This window comes from Leopardus geoffroyi, chromosome A3 (genome assembly GCF_018350155.1).
Source record: "Leopardus geoffroyi isolate Oge1 chromosome A3, O.geoffroyi_Oge1_pat1.0, whole genome shotgun sequence".
NCBI classification, from domain to species: domain Eukaryota; kingdom Metazoa; phylum Chordata; class Mammalia; order Carnivora; family Felidae; genus Leopardus; species Leopardus geoffroyi.
Genome location: NC_059336.1, coordinates 44938719 through 44966476, shown reverse-complemented (window position 1 = coordinate 44966476; position 27758 = coordinate 44938719). Strand labels below are relative to the sequence as shown.

The 27758-nt window shown below is 42.9% G+C and overlaps 1 protein-coding gene across 2 annotated transcripts in view; it reads right to left on the bottom strand.

The window, feature by feature from the left end:
* RIN2 (Ras and Rab interactor 2) overlaps nucleotides 1-27758 on the bottom strand; it is a 225272-nt gene that overhangs the window by 118185 nt on the left and 79329 nt on the right. The window contains exon 1 of one of the 2 annotated variants that reach the window (XM_045445441.1): nucleotides 11003-11104. The exons of the other annotated variant lie outside the window; for it this stretch is intronic. The gene's annotated coding sequence lies outside the window, so the exon portion shown is untranslated. Of the gene's footprint in view, nucleotides 1-11002; nucleotides 11105-27758 lie in introns of those variants that run through there. 2 annotated transcript variants of the gene reach the window in all.

Below are 27758 nucleotides of genomic sequence, written 5' to 3'. Positions count from 1 at the left end.
TCTCTCTCTCTCAAAAATAAATAAACATCATGAAAAGGTGCTCAACGTCACTCCTCATCAGGGAAATACAAATCAAAACCACACTGAGATACCACCTTACGCCGGTCAGAGAAACTAAAATGAACAAATCAGAAGATTGTAGATGCTGGAGAGGATGTGGAGAAATGGGAACCCTCTCGCACTGTTGGTGGAAATGCAAACTGGTGCAGCTGCTCTGGAAAACAGTATGGAGGTTCCTCAAAAAATTAAAACTAGATCTACCCTATGACCCAGCAATAGCACTGCTAGGAATTTACGCAAGGGATACAGCAGTGCTGATGCACAGGGGCACTTGTACCCCAATGTTTATAGCAGCACTCTCAACAATAGCCAAATTATGGAAAGAGCCTAAATGTCCATCAACTGATGAATGGATAAAGAAATTGTGGTTTATATACACAATGGAATACTACTTGGCAATGAGAAAGAATGAAATCTGGCCTTTTGTAGCAACGTGGATGGAACTGGAGAGTGTTATGCTAAGTGAAATAAGTCATACAGAGAAAGACAGATACCGTATGTTTTCACTCTTATATGGATCCTGAGAAACTTAACAGAAGACCATGGGGGAGGAGAAGGGAAAAAAAAAGTTAGAGAGGGAGAGAGCCAAACTATAAGAGATTCTTAAAAACTGAGAACAAACTGAGGGTTGATGGGGGTGGGGGAGAGGAGAAAGTGGGTGATGGGCATTGAGGAGGGCACCTGTTGGGAAGACCACTGGGTGTGGTATGGAAACGAATTTGACAATAAATTATATTTAATATTAAAAAATTTTTAAAAGAAAGTAAGTCTCATGTTGTGTTCTTGTCACAATAAAATAAAATAGTCCTAGATTAAAACGTCATGACAACCACCTCTGAAGCACAAAAAGCAGGACACCATCCCTACAGAGATTAAACTAGACCCTAGGGAATAATTGCCTAGAATTTCATGTACTAATTTGCTTCTTTTCCCTTCATTTTGATCCTGTATGTGTTGACATCTTTCCAAACTTTCCACTTCATCATTAGGATATCTACCTTCCCTTTAAACAGGGATGTGCTAGAAAATGCTTAACAACTGGCTTTCTGGGGAATAAAAGCCCCAAATTTTAGCAGTTGCCTATTTTATGGGATAAATACTCTCATCATGAATAATTTCAGGCTACCAACAGGACATCAACAAATTTGCAAAATTGATGAAAATCTAACTATCAGCTCTACTGAGTGAGGGTAGGGGTGACTCCAGTTCACGACTCATTTAATCTACCCATTCGAAACCCCAACGTCTCTGAAGAGGTTGCTTTGATTTGATTCTTTTTACATCGAGGTAATACAAGATAGCAAAGTAAGAAACTAGATCTCTAGACTGAAAGCAATGCTTTAGCCATAAAACCACATTATTTGTTCCTAGTAAGACCTGAAATATGTTTGGCTATCATCTCAAGCAAGTTGAGTGATCCCATCAGGAAAACCTGAAGGAAGCCATATGTTCAGTCTATTATTTGAGACTCCGTAGGTTCTATTTCTTTACAGGTTGAAGAGGAGGAGAAGAAAAGATCTTCCTTTTGCCCATCAGACATTGGGGATCCCATCTGCCTTATTCAGAGGAATAGCTCCAATACTCAACACAGTGCCTGGCACATCTGTGCTCAATAAGTGTCTCTGGGATAAGTAAGTGCATGAGATTTTACAGAGAAGGCATCAAGGCTGAAAGGAAGGGCTTTTAAAGAATGGCTTCATCAAAAGTGTAAGATAATAGGAAGAACTATAACTTCGAGAATGACAAAATAAGATATAAACTTCAAGAATGACAAGAACTGTAACTTTGAGAATGACAAGATAGCTTGCTGTCAATCCACATAACATGCTGGAAAAAAACATTCTTTATACCACTTTGAAACACAAGGACGTTTAATCCACATGTTCTTTCTGTTGCTGGATTTCTCCTATAGGGTCTATGATCTGGAGGCCTTTCCTCTCTAACATATAGAGACTCACTTTGTTCTCTGCAATTACCTAGCCAATCATGTTTCTTGGCTCTTTCATTTTTGCACAAATCAGAATTCTAGAGGTCTCCAGGTGTGTGTCCACACCATTGTATCTTCATTGGAGACCACAAAACAAACAAAAAAGCCACCAGAACAGATGCAAAACTCCCAATGAAATATAACTGGCTGAGCAAATGGACTTCTCTGTGTTAGTGCATGTACCTACATCCATGTGTTACGGGGATTAGAGTCTGAAAATTCCCATCCTTGCTTTTAAGTGCATTGGAGAACAGTTGAGCCTCCTCTGGAGAATATTATCCTTCTATGCTTGTAGATTCCATGTGGGATGGTCAGCAGAAGCACAACATCCAATATCAAAATAAAAAAAAAAAATACCACAACACCTCTATACATTGTGAATGCCCAATTACCATGTATGAATACCATCTTACAGCCAGTATCCAGAAATTATCAAGGATAATGCATAAAGAAACAGCTGCTCTCCAAAATAGTTAATATTTTATGTGTCTACAAAAGAGTTGTGGAAACTCACATAAGCTCTCATAGTAAGGCTGTCAATGATATCTGTTGCCATCACCAATGAGGTGGTTTGTGTCAGAAACAGTGCCTTTGCAGTTCAGGCATGTTTTAGTCTCTCTTGGTTGACCAACGGCATTCATGTCTTTTGCTGGGAGAGACAAGTACATATATGACTGGGGCATTTTACAAATCCAATCTCATATTACTACCAAACTACCAAGTAGTTTCCGCTAGGCTCTGCAGGCTCCCTTTGAAACACAGGGTTTTCCTCGCTATGGTCTACCCAAATCCTATCCTCTTGTGCAGATGTCTGACCCATGCTTATGGCAGCCATGGTTATTATGGGGGCCAAGAGGGGAAGGGAAGCAGTTGAATTGCCCCTTTTCCATTGGGAGTATTTGAGGGTAGCACAAACACACATCTGAGGGAGACTGCTTTGGGTCATAATAATGATGATCTTGGAGTCAGACTTCTAGAAAAAGAAGATCAAAGGATGCAGGGTCAAATAAGCCTGTGGATCCACCTTAGTGGATAGTGGAGGCACTGAGCCATTGACCTTGTCTGGACTCTCATGGCTCCCAAGGGGATCCTAGGTAGGCATGAATACTTTCAGGGCCTGGGGCAAGAAGAAAAATGGAGGCTGACATTATTTATGTCTGAATTTTTTTTTATTATAAATCAAGATTACAAACTGTGTTCTATTCTCTTACCAAGACAAACTGTGTTCTATTCTCTTTCCAAGGACTTGGAAGGTCAGGTTTCCACCTAAAATTTTCACTCTTGGGCCACCTGCATGGCTCAGTCAGTTAAGCATCCGACTTCAGCTCAGATCTTGATCTCACGGTCTGTGGGCTCGAGCCCCGCATCAGGCCCTGTCCTGACAGCTCAGAGCCTGGAACCTGCTTAGGATTCTGTGTCTCTCTCTCTGCCTCTCCCCTGCTCTTTCTCTGTCTCTCTTTCATTCTCTTTCTCTCTCTTTAAAGTGTTTATTTATTTTGAGAGAGAGAGAGAGAGAGAGAGAGTATGTGCATGCACAAGTGGAGGAGGGGCAGAGAGAGAGGGAGAGAGGAATCCCCTCTCACTCTGTCAAAAATAAATAAACATTAAAAAAATGTCTAAATATTCAGACTCTTCAGTGTTCTGTGCTGGACGGGGCACATGGGGCATCCAGAACCTACCCCATGGCTTGTCACTCTTCTCTCTTGACAGCTCTGTGGACACCCCAGCCTTCCTGTCCAACTGTCACCTCGGATTCCGTCCACAAAACTTCCAGCCTATATGGGCTATGCCACCAGGCCTGGGGCATGTGGGCAGGGATTCCAGAGTTCTGTGCATCTGGAACAATAAGGGAAGAGAAATGCAGGGTCCAGAATGGCATAACCCCTGCCTCCATGGACCTCTTCTTCCATGGGGAGTGATGAGGCTGAGTGGGATGAAGTACATAGCCCAGGGCAGTGGCCTCTCTCGCCTAGGTCTTAGGGCAGGTTGGATCATCTTAGGGCCCATGAGAGAATAGACAAAGGTTCCACTACTGGTTTGGTTTTCTCCCATCCTCACCTGGACTTGGTTTGCAGAAGTGTAAGGTTCAGTCCCAAGTGGCCCTAGTTATACCCTGGTGGTACTGGGGAAGAGAGACAGGCTTGGATCCAACAGCCCTAAGACGTCCTAATTCCTCTCGAGCTCTTAATTGCAGTTCAAGAGGCCATGCTCTCTCCTTAAAAGCATTCTGGCTATTGTACTCCTTCCTCCACCTTCTCTCCTCCTTTGGCTCTTCTAAAACACTACAGCCCCTCCCTTTGGGTCTGCCATCTTGGACTCCTCCTCCAATCCTATCTCAATCCTAAACCAGCTGCCTTTCCCCTGCCAGCATCATCATCTTAGAGGTCAAAACACACTGAGTAAGCACTGAAAAACACATCAGCCCTGTGTGTGAGATCAAGCCCCCAAATGCATGCTTGTTTTAGGTCTGAGGATATATTATGACCTTCTCCAATCAGCTTCTACTGACCTCAAGTTACTGCAGATAATAGGAAACTGCATAACATGCCTTAGAATCACCCCAAAGCTGATTATCTTGGCAAAACAAGGTCTCCATCTTTTGGGTGTCTGTAATAGGTCTCCAGCAAAAAAAGGAGACTAGAGGTTAATGCTTTTATCTCCCCGAAGACCTTACCCTCTTGCTTAATACCCTTGAAGACTAAAAAGTATTTTTGTAAAAGTCAGGAAAGATAGTTTATATCTGCTTCAATGCTGGGCCAAACCATCCCTCTCATAGTCTCCATTGGCCTAACCCAAATGGTAGGGTCTGGATATAACAGAGCTAATGCCCCATGATCATGGAGATAGTGACCCAGTTGGCATATGGCACTTTGATTTTCAAAGGGCTTTTACTTGTATATCCCTATTTTCTTTGCCTGTTAGAGCATCTTATGTTACATGGCATTTTTTTGAAGTATTTATTTATTTATTATTTATTTTTGAAGGAGAGAGAGAGAGCAGGGGAGGGACAGAGAGAGAATCCCAAGCAGGCTCCACACTGTCAGTATAGAGCTAGATACAGGGCTCGAACTCACATACCATGAGACCATGACCTGAGCGGAAAAGAAGAGTCAGATGCTTAAGTGACTGAGCTACCCAGGCACCCCAAATGGCACTTCTATGTACAAATGTGAGGCTCCCCTACAGCTGGAAGGTTCTATTTTTTTTAATGTTTTATTTATTTTTGAGAGAGAAAGCTAGAGAGCAAGCAGGGGATGGGCAGAGAAAAAGGGAGACAGAATCCCAAGCAGGCTCCATGCTGCCAGCACAGAACCTAATGTGGGGCTTGAACTCAAAAACAATGACATCATGACGTGAGCTGAAACCAAGAGAAGGATGCTTAAACGACTGAGACACCCAGGTACCCCACTTCTATTTTTTTTTAAGTTTATTTATTTATTTTGAGAGAGAAAGGGAAAGAGAGGGTGAGGAGCAGAGAGAGATAGAGAGAGAGAGAGAGAGAGAGAGAGAGAGAGAGAGAGAGAATCCCAAGCAAACACCACACTGGGTCTCGAATCCACGAATCGCGAGATCATGACCTGAGCCAAAACCAAAGCTTTCTCCAGGAACCAAAGGCTTTGTTTTCTCATTTAGGGCTTGAGTGTTTACTTTTCTTTCCTGCTCCCTGTTTCTGATTAATTTCTATCCCCTTTATTAGTTCAGGGAGGTGTACAAAGAGAGTAGACAGAAGTCAAATCATTCAGTTGGCAGACTTGTGCATGATTTCTGGATTGCAGCTATGTATTTCGTATGGTTCCAATTTAGAAACAAAACAAAGCAAAACAAAACCCAATCTTGAGTCTTCTTCCTGCTTTCCTACCTGTTTTTCTGAACTCCGAAATACTTGTCTACAAAAAAGTAAAGAAAGAATCACTCATTCTTGGTTTCTTTCTCTGAAATGCAGCTCTGAATATTGAATGCTGACTTTCCACTTAACATTCCTTTCCTCTGAAGTCCCCGCTCCCCTCTGCTAATGAGGGCACCAGGCTTGAAAACTTGCTTGACTCGGCCCATCAATCACTGCACAGTTTTGCAGAGTCTTCTGGCCGAAACGGCTGTCATCTCCCTTCCCATTCTCCACAACCACTCAGACCTTGGGCGGTGGCAGCCTTAATGGTTTCAGCAGCTCCCTAATGTCTGTGCACCCCCGCTGTCTGCGTCTGCTGCAATTCACGCAGCCCAAACATGCCACACCAAAGGGACCGTCCTTTCCCAGCTTCCTGCTTCCCTGCTCGCAGCACAGTTTTTAGAATTGAATATCCATATTCCTGGTTAGGTATTCAGGGTCCCTTTTTGATCTGTTTCTAATCCAATTTTCCAATCTCAGCAGTGACATGTGTGTAGGTTGGCACTGCCCCCTCCAGAGCACAGATCTCAGAGATCCCACCCGAGTGGAGACAGAGAACATTCCTGACTAGCTTCAGCCTACCCTGGGTGAGTATTTTTCCAGGCATTCTGTCACTGCCCACCACACTGCCCAACCTAGACCAGCGAGCTGAAAGTGGCCTAAATTGGCAATCCCAGGTAGGTAAGATTCTGAAGCCACATCATGCACGGTGCACTGATACTCACCAGCAATAGTGACTTGCCTCACTTTGACCCTGCTCCCTTATCTGTCAGGTGGGAGAACTCCGAGGTGCCCGCTCTACACTGTTCCCCAGGACTATCTCATGAGATGGGGCTTCAGGTGCCCCAGTGGGGGCTGGCTTATCAGTTAGTGGCTGCCTTTTCTTCTCACTTCCAAACCTGCCAACAGCATCCCCCTTACCTCCCAAAAAACTATTTGCACTTGAAGCCTTATCTCAGGGTCTTGGTACACACACCTAGTGTGGACAGCAGGATAATCATGGACAATCATGGACGGATGCAAGCATGAACACACACACACACACACACACGATACACACACACATACACACACACACACACACACACACACACACCACGCAGACAAAAAACATGCAGACATTTGCTAAATAACACACTTTAAGGAATGCTTTCCCTCCCCTCTCTCCTGTCCCTACTTTTCTACTGGCATTCCCTGAGATCATCTCCCAGTAAATGGTATGGAATTTCTGTTTCTGAGCCTGGTTCACTGCTTGTCTAAAGAATCCTGCTCAACTAGTACTGAATTTATAATTAATGGGAACATTTTTGTCAATATAAAATCCAGGAAAAAAATGCATAAACATATTTTGAATAAATGTTGTGTGTCCCTGTAAACAACCACTATCCTTTGTGAACATAACTAACATTATCCAGTTAAGAGTAATGAAAAAAAGGGGCGCCTGGGTGGCTCAGTTGGTTAAGTGACCAACTTTTCAGCTCAGGTCATGAGCTCACAGTTCATGAGATTGAGCCTGCAATGGGCTCCGCGCTGATAGCATGGAGCCTGCTTGGGATTCTCTCTCTCTGCCCTTCTCCTGCTCATTCATTCTCATTCTCTTCTCATTCTCTCTCTCTCTCTCAAAATAAATAAATAGAACTTTAAAAAGAGTAATAAGGGGCGCCTGGGTGGCGCAGTCGGTTAAGCGTCCGACTTCAGCCAGGTCACGATCTCGCGGTCCGTGAGTTCGAGCCCCGCATCAGGCTCTGGGCTGATGGCTCGGAGCCTGGAGCCTGTTTCTGATTCTGTGTCTCCCTCTCTCTCTGCCCCTCCCCCGTTCATGCTCTGTCTCTCTCTGTCCCAAAAATAAATAAACATTGAAAAAAAAAAGAGTAATAAAAAAAATGAAAGACTTATTTTTAAATTGTTGCAAATTTCCAACAATTGAAAGACTTGTTACAGAGGGTGTGATTTTTATCAACACAAAAATCTTTCTTTCTTTTTTTTTTTTTCCAAAATACATTCAAAGACTAAGAAGTGTCACCAAATGATTTATCCTCTCAAGATCCCCATGCACTTTGGTCTGGCTCTGCTACCACCTGAGCACAATTAAAGCTTTTAAGAAACTCCTATTTTTCTCATCCTAATCCCTTGCTTGTTTCCCCGTGGTCACCAGCAATTAACCCAGCAATATAAATGGGCTCTTGAATCAGTGAGGAGCTTTCATGTTATAAGTAACAGAAAATCCAATTCAAATTGATTTAAAAATAAACAGTAATGTCTCCTTACAGATTGCTCATTAACTGCGTAAGAAATGATAGTAACTGTACAGTGGACAAACTACATAAGACCTTGACCGGATGATCAAAGTTCAGATCCCCAGTGCAGGTAGACAGATGCTACATTCGTCCTGACCTGATGCCCCAGGGATACAATGTCAGCTATAGCGTATTCCAACAGAAGGTGTGGAACCTGAATCCAGTCATAAGGAAACATCACACACTCCCCACCAACTGAGGGACACTACATAAAAAACCCAGATTCTGCACAAATATCAATGTCATGCAAGACAAAGAAAGGCTGAAAAGTGTTCCAGGTTAAAAACACCTGAACCTCTAAAAAAACACATGATCTTTGATTGGAGAAAGAAACAAGCTATATATAGAGGCCATTATTGGGAACACTTAAAAATTAGTATCTTAGCCTGGGTGGCTCAGTCAGCTAAGTGTCCAACTTCAGCTCTGGTCATGATCTCATGGTTTGTGGATTTGAGTCCTGTGTTGGGCTCCATGCTAAGTGTAGAGCCTGCTTGGGATTCTCTCTCTCCCCCTCCCCACTCACACTTCCTCTTTATCTTTCTCTCTCTCTCTCTCAAATAAGTAAAAAATTAGTATCTGTAATTTCGATCAATGACTAAGCCTCAGTCTTGGCTGATAGGACTGTGGAAATGAAGAGAACACCCCTGTTCTTAAAAACGGCATACAGAAGTAGTAAGTGGTAAAGGTGTGTGATGTATACAACCTGATCTCAGGTACTGATACAGCCAAAGGGGCGAAAAGATACAAATTGGTGAATCTGCATGAATGGTAAACACGAGTCCTCTGAACTCTCCTGGCAACTTTTAGGAAGTTTGGCCCATTTCAAAATAAAAACTTAAAAATCACTAGGCAGTACAAGTGATTAAGGGAGGTACTGAAGTCCCACTTCATGAGGCACAGGCCAGTCCCGTGGCCCCATGATTTTGACAAGGCCCTGTTTCCCTGGCTTTCTTCTGCTTCCGGGTTCTAGCTTCCTGGGGTCAGTGCTGTCCACGCTCAGTGTGCCCCGTGGTGGAAAGACAGCAGCAGCTCCTGTCTTCACAGCCCCACACCCACATATCCAGGGATAGGTCAAGCTCCCTCGGAAGAGTGAATGAGGGTCTTCTTTCCCAGAAATGCTTCCCTCAAGTTTGAGAAGCCCTTCTTGCTCTGACGCACAAAATCTAATCGGGATGAGACACCAACCCTGACATTTAGGACGTGAAGTCCAAGCTCTTTGATGTAACATATACTAGACAGTCTTCCCCAACCTGACTCAAACCTTTATTCCCATTTCTGGCCCCTCCCACAAGCCCACTCTCATCTGCCACACCTTTGTATGTCTGTAACAGTCTCTCTGTTTAAAACACTCTCTACCACTCAAGACTCAGCCCAAAGATCACCTCCTCTTGTGCCACCTTCTCTGGCCCCCACCATTAAGCCTTCCCTTGCCTGGGTGCCACAGGGAACAGGCTCCCATGACATTCTAATTCCATGTTTCTATTTGTCACCCAGAGGGCCCTGCATGTTCCCTAACATTTAGAGTGTGCCCAGTATATCTATAAAACACAGACAAGCACATAACATCTGCCCTGCTAACACCATGCTTCCTTGGCCTACTGAAAATCTACGGAAAATCTATCTGTGATAGAACTTAAAATGGCACTAGACACTAAAAAGAAGTCACAAAAATAAAATGTTATTCAATAAAATACATCTTAATTAGAATATTTTACTCTGAAAGAAAATTACCCTGTTATTCAAGCCACATGGAACCACTGAGAAACTCATAATTTAGCCAGTACGTGGAAAGTGCATATGTTCTAATTTCCTGTTTTTCTGTGAGAGGCCACTGTTCCAGCCTGGGTCAGGCAATGCATGGTTTGTGGCCTGGCACTTCAGCAGCCCTGGCTCAGAGAAAAGACTGGCTTTATCTTGCACGGGTAAGTGGGGAAAACTCAGAAAACCCACACTGCACAAATATTACATCACCAAACAGGGGAACAACCACACTCAGCAACCATCCTGGAGGCCAAGCTTGGTGTAGGTTCCTGTCGCAGAACTTAGTTCAGCTCTTTGAGTACCAGGGTGCCTCACGCCAGACATGCAGACACTTCAGGCTGCTGATGCTGCCCTTTCCTGGGGCCACAAAAATGCTTTGCAGCTTAGAAAGCAGGCTGGCTCACCCAGCTGGCTGACATTTTCAGAGCAAACTCTGGAGCTATGGCCCAGGAAGGTCTCAATAAGCCCCCCTGGATTCATCCCTCATTTTTAGTCAAATCATGGCTCTGAAAAATCTCCCACTGCAGAGAAACCTGGATGACACCGACATAACCAGCCAGCAGAGTTACCTGCCACATGTGCCTCCTGATATCAGGCACTGGGGAGGACACATTACTTCTGTAGCATTCCCACCAAAAGCACATAACCTGAATCCATCTGTGAGGAACATCAGACATGCCAGACTGAGGGTCACTCTACAAAAACAATAGGCCTGAACTCTTCAAAAATGTCAAGGTCTTGAAAGACAAAGAAAGGCAGAGGATCCATTTCAGATTGAAAGACTCAAAAAAGAAATGACAGCTAAATGCAACGCACGATCCTGGACTGGATGCTGAGTCCAAAAAATAAAAAGTAAACTTGCTACAAATGGCATTCTTGAGATGACTGGGGAAACTGGAATATGGACTGTAGATTAAAGTATTATTAAATGTCCTGAATTTGACAACTGTACTGTGGTGACATAAGAATATGTCCTTGTTTTAAGAAGTAAACACTGAAGTATTGAGGTACCTGCGTGGCTCAGTTGGTTAAGTGTCCAATTCTTGATCTCAGGTCAGGTCTTGATCTCACGGTCATGAGTTCAAGCCCCACACTGGGCTCCATGCTGGGCATGAAGCCTACTGAAAAACAAACAAAAAACACTGAAGCACTAAGAGACATGATCCATGCAACTTCTCAAACCATTTAGAAAAAGGTGTGTGTGCATGCGTGTGTGTATGTGTAGGGGAGAGAGAGAATGATAAAGCAAATGTGATAATATGTTAACAATTTACTAATCTATATAAATGAATGGCATACTTGATTCTTTGAACTATTTGTAATATTTTTTTTAAGTTTATTTATTTTGAGAGACACAGAGACAATGTGAGCGGGGAGGGGCAGAGAAAGAGGGAGACAGAGAATGCCAACAGGCTCTGCATGGAGCCTGATGTGGGGCTCAAACCCACAAAACCGTGACCTGATCTGAATCATGACCTGAGCTGAAACCAAGAGTTGGATGCTTAACCGACTGAGCCACCCAGGTGCCCCTGCAACATTTATTAAGTATGAAATTGCTTCAAATTTTAAAAACAGATTCCATTGTCTCGTTATACAAAATAAAATAAAACAAGATTCTCAGCGACAGTTTAATGTTTTTGCACATTAAAACTCCCCATGAAACATTGGGAAATGTGTAATTACACAGAGAAGGCAAGAGAAAGCTTTATTCCATCACTTGTACAAAATAAGTTTAGTCTGGCAGCAAGTTTGACATTAGCGTTTTTTAGAGATTTGAAATTTGATATAAAATGTATTTGTGGGTGTTGTTAATCTGTTATGCAGTATTTAAGATCTACAACAAAGTTTAAAGATAGTATGGCACACCTCTGTACTCACAACCCCTTTAAATTCCTCACCCACCATAGCCTCTTTTCTATCTCAGGAGTCACAAAAATTCTACACTCAGTGTTCATCAGTCCCACATACCTCTCTATATGTTTGCTACATGTGTATTCTTTCATTGTATTTTTTAAAATGTAACTTTGAAAAAGAAATGTATTTATTTATTTTTTAGAGAGGGAGAGAAAGCATGTGTGAGCAGAAGGGAAGGGCAGAGGGAAAAAAGAGAGAGAATCTTAAGCAGGCTCCATGCTCAGCGGAGTGCAGCTCAGTGCAGAGCCTGGGGTTCCATCCCACGACTCTGGGATCATGACCTCAGCTGAAACCAAGAGCTGAATGCTCAACCGAGCCACCCAAATGGCCCTGGAAAAGAAAATTGAATTAAAGTTTGTGTAACCTGTGAAGCACCCTCAAGGAATATCAGGGCTCCAGGGATTATAGTTTCAGCTGATCTTTCAAGCCCTTCAGAGATACTTAGTGACCACAATTCTACATTCTTAGCACGTAATTTGAACATCATGACCACAATCCATAAAAGGTAGCAGCACACACTCAATGATGCTCTGGAACTAGAGAATACTGGCTCACAATAATGACTATATGCTTCTTCTCAACTCCACCTTCAATGACATTGCATCGGTAGATGGAAATTCATGACAGCTGGAGCATTTACACCACGGAAATAAGCAGATGTCTAGGCATATAAAGGTGTTGTAAACACAGCAAACTGTTGAATGCACCTAGCTCCCAGGTGCCTTTGATGTAAAAGGGACAAGTTAATTCAAGTTCTTCAGGTAGCCTTTCAGATACTCGAAAGGAAAGTAGAACTAAAGCTTGTTAAGATTTCATAGGCCATACAGAGTGGTATAGTAAACGTCAAGGTGAATCTAGATGATAATTTTTAAAAAACTCCCCAAATACTCAGATAGAATCATGCAAATATAATTCAGAAATTACATTTTCCCAGCAGAGAACAACTCCAAAGATTATGGCTTGATTGCCCTGTACAGTGGTGACTAGTTTTGTACCTAAATTAGGTGAGTGTATTTCAGCAGTCTTGCTTTGAACTGATCATAAATCCATATTCGTCTCCTGTAGCCTACTTTGAACTAGCCTGACCATCCTTCTGATGCCTTCCTAATGAATGAAAATAAATCTTTAAGCCAGGCTCATTATACGTCTGCAGGAGAGCTATATTTTTAAAACCCTTTAATAATAATACTTTGGCAAAAGAAACGTGGGTGGGAACGAAGGAATTTGGTCCTTTTTTCTTCTTGCCAAATTCAGTGCTGTCAGCCAAGAGGAGAAGCTTTGGAGAAGTCAGAAGGAAAGATTCAAAGCACACCATGTTGGGTGAACCGGTCGTCTTGTTTCTGAAAGCCAAGCCTCATGGTTCTCAAAATGTAACCAAGTCTGGTTGTAATAAGAACCAGGAAAATCTTAACCACAAACAGATGAATGTTTTGCCAAAAAGCCTGGTGCCTCCCTGGGCAAACCGAACTAAACAACTTTATTCAAGTTCAACTGCTAAATCCCCATTCCAGAAAAGAGGACATGAACCCAGCACACTAAACAGTGCCACCCAGGATGGTCCAAAGCCAGGGTAATGTCAATAGTAACTTTTTTGCCTATTATAAACCAGCGGGGTTCTTGCTCCTCTCCCAGGAGGTTTTTTCCACATTTTTTTCTTAATGACCCCCTCCATTCAATTTTAATATTATAAATATACAGTATATTTATGCATATAGGTCACAGACATCTGTAATTTGAACAGGAAGATTAAGATTTGTTGTCATTCCCCAGCACCCGACCCCAAAGCAATTTTTGCTTCCTTGGGGCCATGAGAGCCCCCAATGAGAATGCGTGTTATAAACTGACCATCATTAACTGGGCTCTCACAGGCTCATGATGGCCACACAGGGCCTCTCTTTGAAGCGTGAAGAAGACTGCTTTCCCACCCAGGGGCATCTTTGCTTTCTACCAGTTAAAAAAAAACTTAACTAATGGCAGAAATGACAGTTCTGAGCATTTGCTAGATGCTAGGCACTAAATCAAGCAACAAAAATTTGCTACTCACAGTTCTGGAGGCTGGAAGTGCTAGATCAGGCTGCCAGCTAGGTTGGGAAAGGGACCTCTCCTGGTTGCAGACTTCCTGTTGTATCCTCACATAGACAACAAGGTTAGGGAGCTCTGTGGGGTTTCTTTTATAAGAGCACTAATCCCAATTGTGAGGGCTCCACTCTCATGACCTAAGCAATTCCTGAAGGCCCCATCTCCTAATACCATCACCTTAAGCAACAGGATTTCAACATACGATTTTTGAGGGGACACATCCATACCACAGCACACTGTCATAGCTTGGGTTCCCCCAGAAACAAATCCTGAGACAGGAATTCCAGAGCAGGTAATTTCTAGGAGAGATGATGCTGGGAAATGCTGGTAGGTGAATGGGGAGTGACACACAGAAGGACAGGATAGATTTCAAGCCAATTTCACTGGAGTTTAATTTCATAGGGAAACTCTTGCAAACAGCATCAAACACAAACCTTAGAGTAATCTCATCTGAAAGGTGAGGGACCTGGGGTATTTATACACCAACACTCATCAGTCATTGATTGAGGGCTGCTCCTGCTCTCTTTTGTCAGAGATGCAAGTGCTGGGAGCCAGAAGTAAGGCTGGTAAGAACTGAACAGATAAGGCCCAAGGTACCAAACTGGGCACCACATATACGGATTCATATAATTGTCACAGCATCCAGGAGAGGTTGCCATTCGAATCAGCCTGAAATGGGGTACAAAAATGTAAAATAATGTTCTCCAAGTCAACAAAGAGTAAGTGGTAGAGATAACAGAGGACTCCAAAGGCTACATGCCTAAACCATGCTATATTTTGTACTACCCTCTCCTGGGACATCCAGGCTGCTCTTCTTGGTTTTTCCTATTCAAACAGATTCAGCAAATTGGTAAGACTCATATGAGACACAGCTCCTTCTATATGAATCCATAAATTAGCAAGAAATGGAAGGATTTAGGGAAAAGATTATGAGTTGGATTTTGGAATTGTTGAGTTTGAGTTGCCAGGACATTCAGGAGGAAAGATCAGGATAGTATAGTATAGTAGAAGTATAGTATAGGCAGGTACATCAATGGATCTGGCTTTTAAGGATGGGTAGGAACATGCTAGAGAAACAAGTGTGGGAGTTGTCAGCACACTCATATGTTATGGATTGAATTTTGTCCCTCAGAATTCATATATTAAAGCCCTAACCCCCAAACCTCAGAATGTGACTGTATTTAAGAGATAGTGCCTTTAAAGAGGCTTAAACTAAGGCTGTTAGGTTGGGACCTAATCCATCTGGTCTGATAAGAAGGTCCCTTGGGGCACCTGGGTGGCTCAGTCGGTTGAACATCCGACTTCGGCTCAGGTCATGATCTCACAGTTTGTGAGTTTGAGCCCCGCGTCAGGCTCTGTGCTGACAGCTCAGAGCCTGGAGCCTGCTTCAGATTCTGTGTCTCCCTCTCTCTCTGCCCCTTCCCTCTCATACTCTGTCTCTCTCTGTCTCTCAAAAATGAATAAACGTTAAAAAAAAATTAAAAAAAAAAGAAGGTCCTTATAGGAAGAAGAGATTAGAGCATACAGGGAGAGACAGCAGTGATGCACGCACACAGAGGAAAGACTAAGTGAAGAGGGAGCAAGAGGATGGCCATCTGCAAACCCAGGAGAGAGGCTTCAGAAGAATCCAATCTTGCCAGAATCCTGAACTTGGACTTTCAGCTTCCAGAACTGTGAGAAGATAAATTTATGTTGTTTAAACCACCCAGTCTGTGGTGTCATGTTATTGCAAGCCTAGCAGATTTATACAACATGGTAACTGTTGTCATGGAATAGAGGGGGTCTAACTGGGAGCCAAAGGAAGGTTTTGTTTCAAAATATTGTGACTGTTCAATTGGGCCAGTGCTGCAAAGTGGGCAAGAAAGACAAGGACGGAAAGCTATCCCCTGGGTGGAGCATAGGGAAGAAATAGGAGGAAAATGGGAAAATTCGCATTTTATACATTTTTATACAACCCTATTTGATCCCCTTATTGATCTCAGGATGCAGGTATCATCTTGCCTAGTGTCCTACAGTTAATAGGTCATAGAGCCAGTATTAGAACCAGGTATGTTTGAGTCCCAAGAGTCCTCTTTTTCTACTATACCATGCGTACCTACTCTGTTCTTCAGAGTGCACGGCCCAGGGCATCTCTGCAGCCTCATCCAGCTCACCTTCTTGGATGTTGAGAGGCTACTCCCATCTTGTTCCTGCCAATTACGGTCATTTAGAAAATTCAGCTCCATTTCTGTTGTCCCAACATTTCAAGGATAAAACACTTGGAATAGCCTGGCAGGGAGGTACATTCGCAGTATACAGCTATTCTCCCTTCCCAGGAAAACCACACAGACCCATGGCCTCCAGAGCTTATCTCCTGAGCCGTCGGGTCTCAGCTCAGCTGCTGCTACATGATCCCAATCCTACTTTGTTTGGGACATAGGTTTCTGTCTCTCACAGAGTTTACAGCTGCCCACCTTCCTTCTGCATGTCCTATGCTTCCTGCTAACTCCCACTTGGCACCGGTCCCCTCTGCCTGGGCGGTGCTGTCCAGGACCTGCCAGGGTCTCATTATGACAAGCAAACCCAAACATTTACCCAGGACTGTAGGAAAACAGATGAGATCACGGAATTATTGACATTGATCTTTTTTTAGGAAAACTTATAAAAAATGGGGGGAGAGTGAGAGGATTTTGGATGGATAAATGTTATTCTAAGTGGAGGTTTTACTCCCTGAATATGGCCAAAAAAGGATTATTAAGATAATGGGTTTTGAGCACTTAGAAGAAAAATGATGGCCACCGGACATTAACATGATGTCCCTAAAACAGAAATTTGTCAACTTTTCAATGTTTCTGGACAATAAATTAGAAGCTGTGAACATCAAAGAGTTTAATTTTAGGAAGGAGTCTGACAAGATTCTCAAAATACTCTTAGAGATACAATGTGGGCTGGAAAGCAATATAATTAATTATCTGCTCACCCAACCACAAAGTCTCTAGAATTCCTCTTTCCTTGGACCAAAAACCTAACTGTGTCGGGCCTCTTTCTGCTTCAATCTATTCTGCACATCTGATTTCACCTTCCTAACTTAACCTCTGGCACATTTCAGGCTTCACCCAGATTTAGCCTGGACTGATTTCTATTCTCCGTATTCAAGAAAATACATTGACTCTGGCATGCAGCTGAACTGGCCTGAGAAACAGGTTATCAGACCAGGGGACTAAGGGATAGGCAAAGATTTCTTTGAATAGGACATAAAAAGCAAGAACCATCTCAACAATGACAACAAGAACATTTTAAAAGGATATACCATGCAAAAAAGACAAATCAGACTTCATTAACATTAAAAACTATTCAAGAAAACACATCATTAAAAAGTGAATGGACAATCATAGAATGGGATAAGATATTCTAAATACATACATCCAACAAAGAACCTATGGTCAGAATATATATTTTTTAAGCCTGAAAAACAATAAGAAAAAGACAAAAGAAATATTTAAAAGGAGCAAAAGGCATGAATGAGCTCTTCACTGAAGAGAATATACACGTCTAAAGCATATGAAAAGGTGTTCAATATTGCTGTTCATCAGGAAAATGTCAACTAAAACCATAATGAGATATATCTACATAACCAGTTGAACAGATAAAATTTCAAAGACTGTCCACATCAGGTGTTGGCAAGGATGTGGGGCAACTGGAACTCTCACACACTGCCAGTGGGAGTAAAATTTGGTCCAGCTACTTCTGCAAACTGGAATATTTACTAATATCTATGCCTACCCTGTCACAAGGAATGCTACTTCACGATAAATGAGTGCATGTGTCTACAAAAAGACATAAGTACAAGAATATTCATGACAATTTAGTTCCACAATAGTGCAAACTAGAAACAACTTAAATATCCATTAACAGGAAAATGGATTAAAAAATTGTGCACATTCATAGAATGGGTAAGTACCCAGGAATTAAAAGGAACAATATTGATATTGGTATATACCATAACATGAGTGAATTGCAAAAACACGTTGAGCAAAAGGAGACAGTCACAAAAGTGTATGTATTTTATGGCATAGATCAGCTGAAGTGAATTGATGATGTCAGAATAATGGCTATTCTCATTTGGGAGTGTTATTGACAAAGAAACTACCTGGGGTGATACAGATGCTTTCTACCCTGATCTGAGTGTTGTTACAGTGGTGGTCTGCTACAGAGCTCTGTCTGCATAAAGTCTATGGAGCTGTACATCTAAGATTTTATGTTTGCTGTATGAAAATTATACGTTAACATTTATTTATTTATTTATTTATTTATTTATTTATTTTTTAATTTTTTTTTTTCAACGTTTATTTATTTTTTTGGGGACAGAGAGAGACAGAGCATGAACGGGGGAGGGGCAGAGAGAGAGGGAGACACAGAATCGGAAACAGGCTCCAGGCTCTGAGCCATCAGCCCAGAGCCTGACGCGGGGCTCGAACTCACGGACCGCGAGATCGTGACCTGGCTGAAGTCGGACGCTTAACCAACTGCGCCACCCAGGTGCCCCAACATTTTTTTTTTTAAATGAGGGTGGATAGAGGCTAAAATACCCCACTGTACATAAAGGCTTTAAAAAGCCAAAGAGTGGTTTCTCTTCCTGTTTCTTCATTACTAGCCACCCTGCAAATCTAGAGTTACTCCATTCATAATTCTAGTTCCATTTTTGATGACCAATCGATAGAATGCTCTAGTGGAAAAATACTAAATTTGACAGCATCTAAGTCACCAATGATAGTAAGAGCACCATTATTTTACATACCATCTAGTAGGGCAAGCATTGCCAATTAGGGGCACCTGGGCGGCACAGTCAGTTGAGCATCTGACTCTTGATCTCGGCTCAGGTCATGATCTCATAGTTTGTCAGTTCGAGCCCCACATCACGCTTTATGCTGATGGCTTGGCTCGGAGCCTGCTTGGGATTCTGTGTCTCCTTCTCTCTGCCCCTCCCCCACATTCTCCCTCTCCCTCTCCATGTCTCTCTTTCAAAATCAGTAAACTTAAAAAAAAAGGCAGGTCACCTGGGTAGCTCATGTGGCTGAGCGTCCCACTTCGGCTCAGGTCATGATCTCACAGCTCATGAGCTCAAGCCCCACATGGAGGCTCTCTGCTGACAGCCCAGAGTATGCTTTGGTTCTTGTCTCCCTCTCTCTTTGCCCCTCCTCAGCTCCTGCTTTTTCTCTGTCTCAAAAGTAAATAAAAACATGAAAAAAAAAAAGAACTGTTTGTAACTGGACATACAGCACATGAGACACAAGTTGGATGATAAAACGTAGGTGGCAATTCCACTGATTTCAGGGTTCCCAGACCTCCTTTTGTAGCCTAAGCTGTTCTTTGCAACTCCACTTGTTTACGGGACTGCCACAAACAGAAAGTAAGGTGACCACCAAGGCCAACTGGTTTCCGAGAACTCTAGATCACATCTCCCCAGAAGTGATTTATAATGTCAGCTTATGTCCCCTGTCTAGCATCCAGCCAGAGTCCACACCAATAGTGAGGGGGACACACACTATTTCTCTTCACAAATGATCACTCTGAGGAGAGACGACAACTTCCACCAAGCCACACCTGATGCACTGAGACAGTGAGCAAACCCACCCCCTCGTCTCCCAGGGTCCTCACTGTATCACTCTTTGGGTGAAAAAGAGGGATGTGCAGGTGGGAAAGAAGTTGATCATACAGGATTAACCAAATATTAATGGCCTTTGTCCTCAAAGCACATTTTTGTAGAGCTTCTGGGCTGAAAACTCATCAGGCACGAGGCTATGAACACAGCATGGACTTTTTCAGAGTACTCTGAAATTTACTTTAAAGAGAACAGTCAGCTTGTATAAAACCAAAAATAAAGGTAGGAGAAGGTTCAGGAGGAAAGAACTTGCTTCTTTCCAATAAATCACAAGGAAAAAAGAGGGAAATTTTCGATCTTTAAAACTGTATTTTCTAGCTTCGTATATTAAGCTGCACATTTTCTAGAGGCTGCTGTTTTTGAGCCATTAAGAGACTTGTATTTTAATATAAAACACAAACCCTTGCTTTTTTCTGTGCTGTGCCATTATCTGACTCTTGGCAGACTTAAAATTCTTCCTTTTAAAACTATTTCCTTTTGGAGGTCAGCTGAAGGCCCAGTTCAAGCACCACATTGATAAAACTGAACACAGGACCACTCTTAAAAGCCAGCCATTATGGGTCCCAGTAGAAAAACACTCCGTGGTGCCAGGCTTCCGAGACATCATGCCTCAAACGTGGCTTTGTGTCAACGCAGCTGTATCCACAGGCGAAAAGTTAAAAGATTTATTTAAAAATGTTTCCACTTCTGGAAGCTCTCTCTCTGTGACTTCGATGAAGCAAGGAGCAAAGCGCTAGGGGTAGAAAGACATCGTCTCAGCTACTGAACCTGTATGGAGCTCCTGTGCCCAGGCCTCAGCCCCCATCTTTTCGGCTCTCTCCTTATATCTGAGCAGGCATGCACAAGAGCCTTGATCATTGGTCAGCATCGAGGTCCAGAAGGAAAAGTCATACTTTGCTGACTGCCTATATTTAAATGACAAAATATTAAACCCATTTATTCATTCTGCAGACAGGATGAGCTCATAGGGAAACAGAAGCTTTTGGTTTTTTTTTTTTTTTTTTTTTTTAATTGGCGAAATCTGGTGGCTTAAGTGTATGCAGCTCTAAAAGCTTAAGCTTTTGCAATCCAGTGAATTCTGTTCCCTTATGCCTCCCCAAATGGCCAGGGGCTTGACTATTGTCTCTATACAATTCTCCCAAAGGTAGCGACCGTGGTACAGAGGGAATGTTACAGTAAGACAAGAGTTACAGATGCTTGGGGGAAAAGCCAATTGCGTGGGACAACTTAATGGTTGACTACCAGTGGAAAACAGGAAAAATAGCATCGCTCTTAAAGTGGGAACAGGACTGTCACTGATTGACAAGAGCAGATACACATCCCTGGCTTTTTTAAAGTCAGCTTTTTATTGAAGCATTATATGTGCATATGGAAGAATAAACACATGACACAGAAACAGCTTGATGAACTTTCAAAAAGTTAGCATACCCATTTAACCAGCACCCAGACTGATATGGTTTGAAGTGGGGTTCAGAGCTGATGGCCAAGAAAGAATTCTTGGGACAATCTGCTGCAAAAAGGTGATTTTATTAAAACACGGGCATAGGGGCTATGGGCAGAAAGAGCTGTACTGGGGTTGTGAAGAGTGACTGATAATATACCTTCAGGTTGGGAGGGAGTTAGGGACAGCATAAGTCTCTAAGGCATTTTGGAAACAAGGTTTCCAAGACCTTGAAGGGCTGCTGTTAGGAAAAGGTCATTTATTACTGTTTAGCAAAAACTTAGTCACAAGACACTTCAGATGTATATCCGGGGGCCATAAGCTTGGAGTATGAATGCCAACATACATCTTGGAGGAGTAGAGATAAAGGAAGTTTCCAAAGGAATTTTTATATGTTAAAGAAGACTTACAGGATTCTGGAGGTCAGGATAATGTGAAACTAAGATTGCCTTTTGCCCTTAGCAAAATGTCATCATCCAGGTAGCTGAGTTCCTAGAGGAATGTCACTCTGCCTGTCTCAAGGACTTATCAATGGGCTGTAAGTTGTAAGGAAATTTAATTTTTTTCTCTGCCTTTGTTTCCCACATCAAGACCAACAAGCAGAATGCCACTAGACCCTCAGAAGCAACCCCACCTCCTCCTTCCCACTGGTCTTTATCTTCTCATCAAGCAGGAGTCAGCAAATCTATACAACTGCCTCTGCCTATTTTGGTAAATTACAATTTATTGCAACACAGCCACATGTATTCATGTACACACTGTGGTTGCTTCTGCACTAGAATGGCAGAGTGGGCGGTTACAAGAAAGACCTTATGGCCTGACGAACCTAAAATATTTACTACCTGGGCCTTTGCAGAAAAGGTTTGCAGACCCCTGTTCTAAGGTACCACTACCCACTAGAATACAATGAGGGTCACCGATGTCATTTACAAGATTCTAGCAGCCAGAATAAAAAATAAAAATAAAGAAGTAAAATTAATTTTAATATTCTATTTGCCTAATATATCTAGAATATTATCATGTTAACATGTAACCAATATAAAGAATGAGATATGTTCTCTTTTGTTCATACTGCTTCCAAATACAGTGTGCATTTTACACTTACAACACATCTCAATTTGTGCAAGTGCTCAACAGTCCCATGTAGCCAAGGGTTACAGTGTGGGACAGCACAGTTCTAGAACACCCTCAGGCTCTCCAAAGCTGGAGCTCCAGCGACTTTACCCCTTGCTGATCCTGCCGCTAGCCTGGGTTCCTCTCCCTCAAATGCAAAGGTATTTTTCTACATCAGCTTCCCTGATTCTTTAACATGTGAAATGAAAAATTGCATTCAGAAATCGTGCAACTGTTGCTTGTAACTTATCCCTAGGACAGAAAGCACAGAACTAACTACCTAAACTCACAGCTTCATGAGATAGAGCAGAATAAGTTGGAAGGACTCTCTGGACTTTTGTGAGGGGGGGAAAGTGATACTAACAAACAAGCTAAAAAACAAATGGCAAACAACATTTAGATGTTTAGATGAAGGAGGAAAGAAAAAAAGAGGAATTGATGAGAATTGCCTTCAGAATATCTTGGGCAACTCAGCAATGTCATTATTCTAGTTAGCAAGAAAAGAAGGTTGGCTGCAGGGTCAAATACTAATTCTGGTCTGCCCAGTGATACAAAAACAAAGAAGCAAAAGAAAAACGGAATCATTGCCAATATCAACGAATCCGAATTTCTGGTAACTTCTGAAAAATTACAAGGGCTGGGAACACAGGTCCTACACCCCCCAAGTGACAAACAGTCAGCTGGATGGAACAGTAGACATCCCCTCCCCCACAGAAGGGGATGGATGTTCCCAGTTGGCCAGTCTCTGCCATTCCCAGTTGTCATACACCAGTTGTGTACCTGTTTACATGCCGACCTGGGTTTGGAGCCTGTGCCGCCTGCAGTAGACATAACGTTAAGTCACCAAGATAACTGCGGAATTGTGACAGGCTAATGTTGAATGTCATAGTTACACACCATTGGCAATAGAAAAAGAATTTAGCAGAAGTAAAACTGATTACGTTTCAGCTTGTGTTCTAGTGTTTTCAGTTCACCATTGACAGGCTTTGATCCTTTAGTGTATATCTTGGTAGAATAGTTGACCCCAGATTCAGAGGCAAGCAATGTTTTTTATCCTTTAAATATCTGGGATGATGAAGTGTTTAATGGGTAGCTCCCAAGAGCACAGGACTGCAATTACAAACTGTTTCCAGTCTTACCAGCCAAACTGGAAAAATACTCCATCGACATCACTTCTGGAGTTATTCTCTCTTAAATTATTGTGGCTTTGGAACCTGACATACTTGAGGATTTAACTTTGATTGACAATCAGGAAACTAAGTTTATTCTTTCAGCATCCCCATTTAAGCTATCTGTACTCTGAATCTTGTTAATTTACCTGAACCATGTCGTACGGAAAATTATAAATGAGCCATGACACTCCATTGCAATGTTTCATGGCCCTAAAAAATGTATTCTTTATAAAGTCAACACCTTGGGGCACCTGGGTGGCTCAGGCGGTTGAGCATCTGACTTCGGCTCAGGTCATGATCTCACAGTATGTGGGCTTGAGCCCTGCATCAGGCTCTGTGCTGACAGCTTGTTGCCTCCTTCAGATTCCGTGTCTTCCTCTCTCTGCCCCTCCCCCACTCGCGCTCTGCTCTCTCTCAAAAATAAACATTAAAAAAAATTATGAAGTCAACACCTTGTGTTTGAAAACATTTTGAAAACTGAAAGTGATTTTGTCAGAATAACTTTCTACTTCTAAGAAGACTAGTTCTTCTCAAAAGAAACTCAAAGAAAGTGATTCTCTTCTTTAATATTGCTTACCATTTCATTTTTTAACATGCCGGTGGGGTGTGGTAGTATGAGATTCTTGGATCAGTTGTAAGAGAAGCTGTCTTTGACTAGCTGGACAGCATAGAAGCTCTGTTAATCGAGAAGCTGTGTTGGGTTCACTGTATAATCTAGGAAGGAGTTGCTTCCTTCCTCTGAACCTCAGTTTCCCTATATTTAAGCTATGATGAGTAGGCTGGCTTGGTGAATTCCAACCTTTCCAGTTGCAGCTCATCTCTTTTTTCAAGTGAAATTCTATGTGGAAGTTCACCAGTTATGGGCAAAGCTGTCTTGGCTGAAGGGGGTGAGTGTGAGGCGCTCAGCTGGAATACCCCCTTGGTCCACTCACAGGGCAGCCCTGACTGGTCTGAACACAACTGGCCAAGTGACACACTCAATCCTTTTCCAGGTGGCAGAGTATCTGAAGCAATCACTCAACTTACCCTAGGGTATCCTGGAATGCCTTCCAGAACGATACAGACCGTGCTCACTCTCCTCACAAAAATGCTCCATATACCTCTGATGGGAGCCTCCACAGCCTTCGACTATGCTTTGTGCCACTCTCCCCAGATGCTTTCTGCTTTTTTGAACCTCACTCAGTCAAGAGCCTTCTCCAGCCCTGCCTCCCTCCAGAAAGCTTTCCCAAACACTGTGCCATCCGATCCTATGTCTCCCTGGTACCCTTCTTCATTGCCAGCACTTACATCACAAGGGCCTTATTAGCAAATCGACAAACACTCCTGACAGGACCCTCCCTCAGTGGAGGGACAGAGGAGCTCCTGACAAACACCAGCTGAGTTCCATGGCCTCCTGTCATTCTGAGACCCTCGCTTTCCACGTGAGGCGCAGGGTGTCCCCAAGATTTTCCAGTGTGGGAGGCTCCCAAATGTTCTGATCTTTCAATAGGTCATCTTCATCACACGATAAGCCACTTCACAATGAGGACAACTCGATCGTCTTCCAAAATAAATATGAACACTTACTGGTAGAGAAAAAGAAACTTCACCTTTATGGTTCAAATAATCATTTCATTTTTATTCCAGATGTCAGCAAAACCTATGGGCCAGCATCTGTGCCCCCAGATCCAGGTGAAGGGATGGAGTCAATTCATTTCAACAGAACTGAAAGAACAAAAGTCAACTCATGTTCAAGGCGGCAATGCCAAAAAACCTATTAAAGTCCTTTTGAAAAAGTCCTTGCCTGGTATGCGCGAAAGCTTCAATATGGCCCATGTGACCATAATGCCCCCAAAGAACAAAACTCTTAGGGAATGGGTGGAGCCAGAGAAGAAGAAAGTGGTACAAAAGTCCCATGTTGGAGATGATGGGAATTCTTTGGAATCTGACTTATGTGTCAACTCTCAACAACAAAAATACCGTAACCACATTTTAAGACTTTAAATCTGTAGGTTTCTAGAAAAAAAAGGCATCTGCTGATGGGTTACTTTGGAAAAGCCCAAGCACGGTAAGGCGCCCAAGGGGACCTTGAGAAACCTGCATGGAAGGGGCTGTCTGTTGGGCCCAGGGAATGCAATTGTATGGGTCTGAGGCTTGACCACCTGCTAGCCATCCCAGGTGGAGACTCTCTCCCAGCAATTCAGGGTGTGACCAGATATGTAAAAACATCTCCTTAATTTTCATAAATAGTTTTGGGTTGGACTAAGGAGCATGGCAACTTAGCCTTGAAAGGAACCTATGAATGGGCTGCGCCAACAATTTTAAAACATTCCTGGAAACTGTAGGGAAGGGAAGGATGGAAAGGGAATGATGATGTGTCTTTGTATATTAAAAACCTAACAAATCAGGAGTACTTATTTGCTTCATTTTGTGTCTTCCCAGACATTGCCTGCTCCCTGTTACATAGGGGAAACCCAGGCACCTTATGAAGGATGGAGAAACAACCAACTCAAAACTCATGCTCAGGTAAGCACTGCCAAGCCTGATTGCTCTCTTACCGGGGCACGGCACTAGAGGAAGAGCCATGGGGACAAAAGCCATGAGATCTGGACTCGGTCAGTTCTACTGGTAACATATCGTGTGACTTTGGACCAGGCATGTTCTCTGAGTTTCAGTGCCTTCGTTTATGAAATTTGAGGTCTTGAAATTGATGGTCTTGAAATATTATATTAGCTTGTGGTATTTTTCCCCTCCCTTGATTATAGAAATAATACACATTCATTGTAACAACACGATTCATTCAGAGGATGAATGGCAAAGGGGAAGTCCCATCACACCAGGAGAAGTGGGAGGCATGGGAGGGATGGGTGTCTGAAGCATGAAATGAAAGGTCTAGGAGAGAAGTCAGGTGTGAGGGTTGAACTAGATCCTCCAGCAGCTGACTGGAAGGATGAGACAGAATAGTGTCTCTTCAAACAATTCCTATGGCACAGCAGACTCTGAGAAGGTCGACCGGAGGAAGAGCATTAGGCCAAGAGCCAGGAGACATGTCCTACTCCATCGCTGAACTGGTTTTGTGACTTTGAGCAGGTGACTGAACCTCCCTGAGTTTCCATTTCTTCATCTGTAACAGGTAAACAAAGCAGGGTTGGGACAGTAAAAGGGATCATGAAAGCTGTAGGCAAGCTCGAAAGCATGTATAAGGGCCATTATTGTCAATGTCATGAGAAAGGAGGCCCCTCCCTATCCTTGCCTTTATTGTATTTCCTTCATAAGTATTAGGGCAGTTATATACTGACAAAAGGGACTCTGCACATAGCAGCTTTCCTCACCTGTTATCTTGTTCCTCCCTTGAAAATCACATGGTGGTAAGGCATAGGTTAAAGCAGACAAGGGCATAAGAACAAATGTCAGGTACATCTTGAGGTGATGGGTGTAGGCACGTGCACTCAATCAGAATTGGGTCCATCCCACTGGGAAAACAATCTCATCCAACAGTTCCTGCTGGAATCCTGCTCTTAATAAACAGGTTGGTCCCACTCATGTTTAGATCAAAACTGATGGCAGAGGCCTCACAGGCCCACCAAGTTGACCAGCTTGTGTCGTCAGGTCACTGAGTGGAGTTACAGGACAAAAGGAGAAGGCTTGGGTGAGATCCCCAGGGACCTAGTGTATGGAGTGGGTGGGGTGACACCCCCAGCATCAGCCTTGAACCCAGAGCCATACCCCACCTTGGAAAAACGGATGCTGGAATGTGGGTGTGCCAAAACATGCTGGGCTATACAATCCCCCAGGCCACAAACAGTGTCAAACCTGTCTGCAATGGACTTATCCAGGCCATCACTCTACATTTTTCCATGTTTGGGAGTGTGATTTCCCCTAGTAATAAGGGGAAAGAGACTTAATGGAAACAGCCAGCTCCAGGCCCCCGGATGATGCCCAGTGGGGAAGGGAGTGGCTACAACCACAGTCCTCCCCAAAGTCCTGTGAAATTTCCCTGCTCTTCACAACATCCACTGCCTCAAAGACCCCCATTCCCTCTTCATATTCTCCCAGCACCAAATTGCCCATTAAACGCATTCCTTCCCCCAGCACTTATTTATTCATTTAATTTTTTTTTTTCAAAACAGAAATCCCTTTAATCTAATACACAATCATTGCAGGAAAAATTTGTTTCCAAACAGATACACATAGTAACATTCTCCATCCTGTTTCCACCCATAATTCTGCTTTTCCTGCCCCCTCACTATTTATAGTTTGGAATATATCTTTCCAAAATTATTTTTTCCCTGAATTGGGGGGATTGATGTGACACATATGCACAGGTCTTAAGTGAACAGCTCTCTATAAATTTGTAAACATGTTTACACCTGCACACCAAGATTTAAAAACTCCCTGCCTCCCAGAAGCCTCTATCTTGTCTTTTCC